Here is an 8,984-nt window from a genome sequence, read left to right on the forward strand (position 1 = left end):
GATTTTTATTTCCCTCTTTGCTGTTCTTGTTTTTTTTTTTTTCTCTGTTCTCTTTCAAAATCTTGATTGGTTTTAAAAATCTTTTAGGCAATGTTTAATGAAAACCCTAGTCTTCATAGTCTTAATAGTAGTCACACTATTACATGCAATTTTTGTGGTAAATATGGTCATACTGAGGCTGTTTGTTTTCACAAAGTGGGTTTTCCTGGTAATGTTAAAACCTCAAAGTTTTCTTTTACTAGAAAAGTCTGCACTTTTTGTAATCGTCTTGGCCACACTGTTGACACCTGTTATAAAAAGCATGGGTTCCCTCCTGGCTACAAATTCACCAATTGGAGATCCCAAGCCAATAATATGATTACTACTGACACTTTTTCTGAGCTTTTTCCTAAAGAACAGGATGTAAAGGGGATTCAACTTACATCACAACAGTGCCAATTCCTTACCAACATTTTGCGTCAGCAAAACCTTGAGGATTCTGCCTCTCACACTCAAATTAATCAAGTCGGCAGCATCTCTACGGATGAAATCCCCAATACTGAGCATTCTTCAACAGGTAAGTTTCTCTTTTCACTATCTTCTATAAAAGAATCTTGGATTATTGATTCTGGTGCCACTGATCATGTTTGTCACAATTTGAACGTTTTTACTACTTATACTAAAATTAAACCTGTCTTAATTAGTCTTCCAAATGGCCAAACTGTTTATGCCACATATTCTGGTTTAGTACGTTTTTCTGATCAGTTTTATTTGTCTGATGTGTTATACGTGCCTCATTTTCAATTAAACTTAATATCTGTTTCTAAACTCACACACCAACTTGAATGCACTTTAACTTTCACTTCAACCCACTGCATTATACAAGACAATCTCACTCAAGAAAGGATTGGTACAGTTAAAGCCACTGCTGGCTTGTATCTTGTCACTACCTTGCCTGCTTCTAGTCAATCTAAACCGCATTGTTTTGCTCCTTTTATTAATTGTAATATCACAGACAAAACACTATGGCATTATAGACTAGGACACCCTTCACATGAAAGATTACATGTCTTAAGCAAACAATACTCTTTTATTACTGTTGATACTCATCATGTATGTGACACTTGTAGTCGTGCAAAACAGAGAAAACTTCCTTTCACTTTAAGTAATACTGTTACCTCTGCTATTTTTGATCTTGTACACTTTGATATTTGGGGACCATGTTCCATAATTTTTATGCAAGGTTTTCGTTATTTCTTGACTATTGTTGATGATTACTCGCGTTATACTTGGGTTATTCTGTTGCATAACAAATCTGAAGTGCGTCAGCACATCATTAACTTCACTGTTTTCGTTCAAAATCATTTCAAAACTAATATCAAAACGATTCGTACTGACAATGGTGTTGAGTTTGCTATGTCAAATTTTTATGCTTCAAAGGGAATTATACATCAAAAATCTTGTGTTGAAACACCACAACAAAATGGCATTGTAGAACGTAAACATCAACACATACTAAATGTAACCCGGGCTTTACTTTTTCAAGCAAATCTTCCTCCTATTTTTTGGGAATTTGCTGTAAATCATGTTGTTTTCTTAATAAATGTTATTCCTACTCCATTACTTGATAACATCACTCCTCATGAAAAGTTGTTTGGAAAACCATATGACATTTCCTTTCTAAAAGTGTTTGGTTGTCTTTGTTATGCTAGTACCATTACTGCACATAGAAAAAAATTAGATGATAGATCTATCAAAGGTATTTTTCTTGGCTTCCCGCAAAATACAAAAGGTTATATTATCTTAAATTTAAAGTTTCATAGCATAGAGATATCAAGACATGTAATCTTTCATGAAAACCACTTTCCATATAAATTGGACAGTGGCTTGCCTAAGGACCCTAACACTTTATCTTTCCCTATTTCTAATGCATATAATTCTGCTTTTGATTTTTTTTCTGATATTGCACCTCCTGTCGAGCCATGTACCTCTACTCCTGCACCCAATACTGTTCCTCCACCAGCCTCATTATCCTATGATCTTCCAACAAATAGTGCCTCTGCTCCTGCATCCAACATTGCACCTCCATCAGAATTATCACCGCCTGCATCTCCAGGAAGCATCTCACCCCAATTTCCAAGAAGATCAGCTCGTCCTCACCGACAACCTGCCTATCTTGCAGATTTCCACACTGCAACCAACACTGTAAGTAGTAGATATCCTATTCATAATTACTTGTCTTACAATTCCTTATCTTCCAATTTTAGAAATGTTATTTCCTCTATCAATTCTCATCCTGAACCTCGGACATATAACGAAGCCTCCAAACATGCTTCTTGGCAATCTGCCATGCAAGATGAGCTTCAAGCTCTTGCTGCTAACAATACTTGGCAACTTACCCCTCTCCCTCCAGGAAAGAAAACTATTGGTTGTAAATGGGTATATAAAATCAAATACCATTCTGATGGCACTGTTGAGCGTCATAAAGCTAGAGTTGTTGCCAAAGGGTTTACCCAACTTGAAGGACTTGATTTCTTAGACACTTTTGCACCTGTTGCTAAACTCACTACCCTCCGCCTTCTGCTTGCTATTGCCACTACCAAAAATTGGATTTTAAAACAACTTGATGTCAATAATGCATTTCTTCATGGTGATCTCCATGAAGAGATATACATGACCCCCCCATCTGGCCTCTCTCTTCCTTCTCCCCAGCATGTTTGCAAGCTTCAACGGTCTTTGTATGGCCTTCGTCAAGCTAGTCGCCAATGGTACGCCAAACTTTCTACTTTTCTTTTATCAAATAATTACTCTATTTCTGTTGCTGATCACTCTTTTTTTCTTAAATATAATAATGATAAACTCACTGTTATTCTTGTTTATGTTGATGACTTGCTCTTAACTGGTGATGACACGGAGGAAATCAATACAATTACTGCATCCCTTCACCATCACTTCAAGATAAAAAATTTAGGTAATCTCACCTACTTTTTGGGACTGGAAATTGCTCGCAACAGTATGCTTGACTCTGCATCAGCAAGCTGTCTCAATACAGAAGACTCCTTGGACGTCTAATTTACTTAACCAACACGCGACCAGACATCGCCTTCGCTGTCCACAATTTAAGCCAATTCATATCTGCACCCACAACTCATCATCAGCAAGCTGTCTCACGTCTTTTCCGTTACCTCAAGGGCACCCCTGGTGAAGGACTATATTTTTCTCACACTAGTTCACATCACCTTTGTGGTTTTAGTGACTCTGACTGGGCAACATGTCCTACCACACGCAAATCTGTCACTGGATATTCCATCTACTTAGGAGACTCCCTAATATCATGGAAATCAAAGAAACAGTCAACTATCTCCCGCAGCTCCTCTGAAGCCGAGTATAGAGCCCTTGCCACCACCACATGTGAGTTACAATGGTTGTCTCTGATACAATATTAAGAAGTGGACTTTAAGCCTAACTCAACCCCATAAAACCGGCTCAATGGGGTGAGGTTTGCACCCACTTATATACAATGAAAGGCTCTAATCTCTAGTCGATGTGGGATCTCCAACACACCCCCCTCACGCCGAGAGTGATAGATAGAAGCTCGTGCGTGGGACTATATATTTTGGGTGGTCCGATAGCGGCCCGATAGCGGGTGGCCTGATAAGCCCAACAATTACTCGCTAGGATAGGCTCGAAATGGCTCTGATACCATATTAAGAAGTGGACTTTAAGCCTAACTCAACCCCATAAAACCGGCTCAATGGGGTGAGGTTTGCACCCACTTATATACAATGAAAGGCTCTAATCTCTAGTCGATGTGGGATCTCCAACACATCCTTTGCAGAAGATCTAACTTCATCTTGGTATTCTTGCTTTTGGCTTTTTTCATCTCTACCCTCTTTGAAAACCATACTTTCTATATTATATCATTTTTTAAACTTTCCATGTTTTGGAATTTTGAGGAACATTATACCTCTATGACTATTATGTGATCAAATTGTCTGTCTAGTCTCCCTTCATTTAATCCTTTAAGTTATTTTAAATTGGACAAAATCCTTCTTCATTATATGAAAAACCTCCCCACCTTTCTCTAGTTAATACAAGGTTTACCGTAACTTTAGCATACCAAAATCATCACTTTTAAGCCCTTTATTCAACATTAATAATGCAGTGTTGCATATTTTATTCAACATTAATTATGGTCTAATATCTGGAAGTGACAGTCATTTTGCATCATGCTCATGCGTACCACGTTTTGTCAAAGTCCGATTTTATTTTGAAGTGAAAAGGGTCCCCACCGACGAGTGTCCAAGTCTGTAACTGCCAGGAGAGAGAAAGCTACCAGGTATATAAGAGTTCTTAACGAACTTTCAGAGGTATGCACGTTCAGATTATACTCTTTACGCTTGCGAGTTATAGAGCTTACTGTGAGAGAGGATTTGCACGGTTCTTGTTCTCTTAGTATTTGGTGATACCGTCACTGACTTGGGCGTTGGAGTGCGATCGGCCGCAGCGGCGCCGCTCTGTTTCTTTGCAGGTTCTTGAGGTGGATCTCGAAGAGGAACGGAGGTTTGAAGCGGTGCACACGTCGATCCTTTGACGAGGCAGTTTCCAGCGTTCCGGTCAACAGGCAGGATCATCAGGCGCCCACCGTGGGGCCGTGTAAAACTTGCTCCCATCCACAGCGTGAGTTCTTGGAAGTTTTCGAAGTTTTCTGCGTGGTTGTGTGCTGGTGCAACCATCGTTCGCTGTTTGCTTGAGTTTTGCTCGGTGAATTCGCATTTTTCCACCGTTCGCTTCGAGTTTTGTTCGGTGGAGTTTGAGTTCTTTCGCTCGATCGGTTGTTCGTGGGGAATTGGTGGTTCCTGGTGAAGTTGTGGTTTTCTTTGAAGATTTACGGTGTTCTTGAGTTTCTTGCGCAGTTTCGCACGGTTTTCTCCGATTGATCGCTGAGTCGATCGTAGCTGAAGCAAGTGTTGTTCGCTGCATTCTGTGATTCGCTGAGTTTCATGAGAAAAATGAGAAGCAATCGCTCAAGTCCAGTTGCGCCCGTCGCTGCCGAAGGCGCCGCTGCCATGACCATGGCGCAGATGGCAGAGATGATGCGTTCGTTGCAGGCAACTGTGGAAGCCTCACGCGTAGAGCAGGCGAGAATGCATGAGGACTTGGTCGCCTCTCGCGCCAGGAACGAGGAGCTCAGCAAGGTGACTGAGGAGCTGCGTCAAGCTCTTCAGGAGCAGCAAGGGCGTTCTTCTGCTGAAGAGGTGGCGCCGTCATCGCCACCTCGTGTTTTTCCTGTGCCTTTTGTTCAGGCGATTACCGACACGCTCATTCCTGCGAGCGTGGTTCCGGTTAAGGCTGTTTTCACCGGCGTGGAGGATCCTGAGGCTCATCTCACCACGTTCCATACGCAGATGATGCTGTCAGGAGGGTCAGACGCCGTCTACTGCAAGATGTTCGTGAGTACGCTCCAGGGGACGGCGATGGAGTGGTTTGTGAGCCTGCCTAACGGCCACGTAACCAATTTTCAACAGTTCTCGAAGATTTTTGTCGAGCAGTACATCGTGAATAAGGCACCGCCTAGGGTGTCTTATGATCTGTTCGATATAAGGCAGTACCATGGAGAGTCCCTCAGAGATTACCTGAATCGTTTTGGGGCGCAGATGGTCAGATCGCCGGCCAAGGATGAAGAAATGCTGGTCTATGCCTTCAAGAAGGGCGTGCAGCCAGGACCATTCTGCGAGGCCTTGATCAGGGCTCACCCCGCGACGTTTGCTGAAGTCAGGCGACTTGCGGTGGCTCACATCGCCGAAGAGAATGAAGTCGCCGAGAAGAGAGGAAGCGTGACTCCCGCCAGGCCACGCGCCCAGACCAGGATCCAGCCGCAGAGGGTGCTGGAGACAGCAGCGGCGGCCAGGAAGGACCAGAGGACTCGCCATCCTTACGATAGGAGGAACAAGGGAAGGAGCCAAGCACACCAGCAACCAGCACGCCGGGAATACAATCGCCCGCCTAAGCACGAGTTTGTCATGGGACTGGCGGATCTGATCGCCATTCCTAACATATCTGCTAGGTTGAAAGCGCCTGAGAAGGTGGGCGACAAGGTGCTGGGGTCAAAGCCCGATGCCTGGTGTGAGTTTCACCAGGGCTTTGGCCACACTTTGGACTCGTGTTTGTCTTTGGGATATCAGCTCGACGATCTGGTTAAGAGCGGGTTCCTAAATGACTATCTGCTGGACAGGAGGACGGGGGGAGCGTCGAGTTCCCAGCCAGCAGGTGGAGAAGCCCAGCAACACGAGATGCCTATCCACGGGGAGATCCACACCATAGCAGGGGGCCTCTCAGGTGGTGGATGCACCGCATCGCAGAGGAAGAAGTACGCGCGAGCGGTGATGACAGTAGATATGTTTGAAGATCACTCGCCGGAAGTGGACATCACGTTCACCAAGCAGGATCTTCGAGACGTTGTGCCTCATGACAACGATCCCATAGTCATTTCGTTGGTTACGGCGGGAAGGAAGGTCCACAGAGTTCTGGTGGACCAAGGAAGCTCGGCAGACGTGATGTTCTGGCCGACTTTCACGCAGCTGGAGTTGCCCCTTGACCAGCTAAGGCCCTATGGAGGGTGCCTATATGGGTTCGCTGGTGACCAGGTGGAGGTCAGAGGGTACATAGAGCTGAGAACCACGTTTACTGATGAGGCTGGGTCGAGGACGGAGAAAATCAAGTACCTCATTGTGAACGCTCCTTCAGCATACAACATCCTGTTGGGAAGGCCCACGCTTAACAGGATAGGCGCAATCCCGTCGACCCGGCACATGAAGGTAAAGTTGCCGTCTATGGAGGGGGTGGTGATCACGATCAAATCTGATCAGAAAGAAGCGAAAAAGTGCTATGAGAATAGCCTGAAAAACAAGAGGTCGGTGAGTTATGTAACAACTACCCCACCTCCCGGTGTGAAGCCCAAATCGACGGTAACAGAGGAGGCCGCCGGAAGAGATGTGGAGATGGTGGACGCTGAGCTGGGCGAGAGGAATGCTGGTCTGGAGGAGGAAGAGGCGCGGAATCGCCCTGAGGAAGCGAGGGAGCAGGGAATCGCCAGGGCGGTGATCGCCAGAGAATCCAAGCCAAAGCCTGTCGAGCAGTGGCTCGAAAAGGAGATCGGAGGAAAGATCTTCAAGCTGGGAAGATCTCTGGAGGTCGAGCTCCAGGACCAGATCGCCGAGGTGATTGAGAGGCATCTGGACGCGTTTGCATGGTCCGCTTCGGACATGCCCGAGATTGATCCCGACTTCTTGTGCCATCATCTGGCGATGGACAATTTGGTGAGGCCGGTGCGACAAAGGAGAAGAAAGTTCAACGAGGAGAGGAGGCAGGCGATCAGGGACGAAACACAGAAACTCCTCGCTGTCGGCCACATCAGGGAAGTCCAGTACCCTGAATGGCTGGCAAATGTCGTGCTGGTGAAGAAAAGTAACGGGAAATGGCGCATGTGCGTCGACTTCACCGACCTGAACAAAGCTTGCCCAAAGGATTCATATCCTTTACCAAGCATAGATGCCCTGGTCGATAGTGTTGCAGGGTGTAAGTTGCTGAGTTTCCTGGATGCCTTCTCAGGATATAATCAGATCAAGATGCATCCCATGGATGAAGAGAAGACAGCCTTCATGACGGAGAGATCGTGCTATTGCTATAAGGTGATGCCGTTTGGGCTGAAGAATGCGGGGGCCACGTACCAGAGGCTGATGGATCGAGTACTTGCACCAATGCTGGGAAGGAACGTGCAAGCGTACGTCGATGACATGGTCGTGACCTCGCCGGAAAAAAGCAAGCACGTTGCAGACTTGGAAGAGTTGTTCACGATGATCGCCAAGTTCAGATTGAAGCTGAATCCGGAGAAATGTATTTTCGGCGTGGAGGCTGGAAAGTTTTTGGGTTTCCTCTTAACTGAAAGAGGAATAGAAGCCAACCCAGACAAGTGTGCCGCCATCTTGGCGATGAGGAGCCCAGCTACGGTGAAAGAAGTCCAGCAGCTAACAGGTCGGATGGCAGCCCTATCTCGCTTCGTGTCGGCTAGCGGTGAAAAGGGGCATCCCCATTTTCAGTGTCTGCGGCGCAATAATAAGTTCGTTTGGACGAAAGAGTGCGAGGAAGCTTTCGTCAAGCTGAAGGAGTATCTGGCGAGCCCGCCGGTTCTGTGCAAACCGCTGGTGGGAATCCCTCTCAGGTTGTATTTTGCTGTAACTGAGAGGGCGGTGAGTGCGGTGCTCGCCCAGGATCAAGATCAGGCTCAGAAGCCTATCTATTTTGTGAGCAAGGTGTTGCAGGGCCCAAAAACGAGATATCAGGCCCTGGAGAAGGCTGCACTGGCTGTGGTATTTTCGACGAGGAGGTTGCGCCACTACTTCCATAGCTTCACAATACTGGTGATGACTGACCTGTCCATCCAGAAGGTCTTGAAGAAACCTGACGTTGCGGAAAGGATGGTGAAGTGGGCTGTAGAGTTGTCAGAGTTTGATATTAAATATGAGCCCCGAGGCCCGATCAAGGGGCAAATCTTTGCAGATTTCGTGGTTGAGCTCTCATCAGAGGCGACGCGAGTTGAAGGAGACGATTTCCGTTGGGTACTCTCGGTGGATGGATCGTCGAACCAGCAGGGTAGCGGTGCTGGAGTCATTTTGGAAGGACCCAACGGCGTGCTGATCGAGCAATCTCTGAGGTTCGCCTTCAAAGCCAGCAACAATCAAGCAGAGTATGAGGCGCTGATCGCCGGGATTCTGCTGGCCAAGGAGATGGGAGCTAGGGTGCTCATGGCTAAGAGTGACTCGCTGCTAGTCACGGGGCAAGTAACAGGCGAGTTCCAGGCTAAAGATCCACAAATGGCGGCTTACTTGGCGTATGTGGCCTTCTTTGCAACACCTGGATAACACAGTACAAGCGGTGCCTGGCAGATGGCCTTCTCCCGCTGGATCCGACTGAGGCTAGGAAGGTAAAGAAGAATTCTAGCAAGT

Source organism: Phaseolus vulgaris, chromosome 7 (genome assembly GCF_051622355.1).
Source record: "Phaseolus vulgaris cultivar YP4 chromosome 7, ASM5162235v1, whole genome shotgun sequence".
NCBI lineage: Eukaryota > Viridiplantae > Streptophyta > Magnoliopsida > Fabales > Fabaceae > Phaseolus > Phaseolus vulgaris.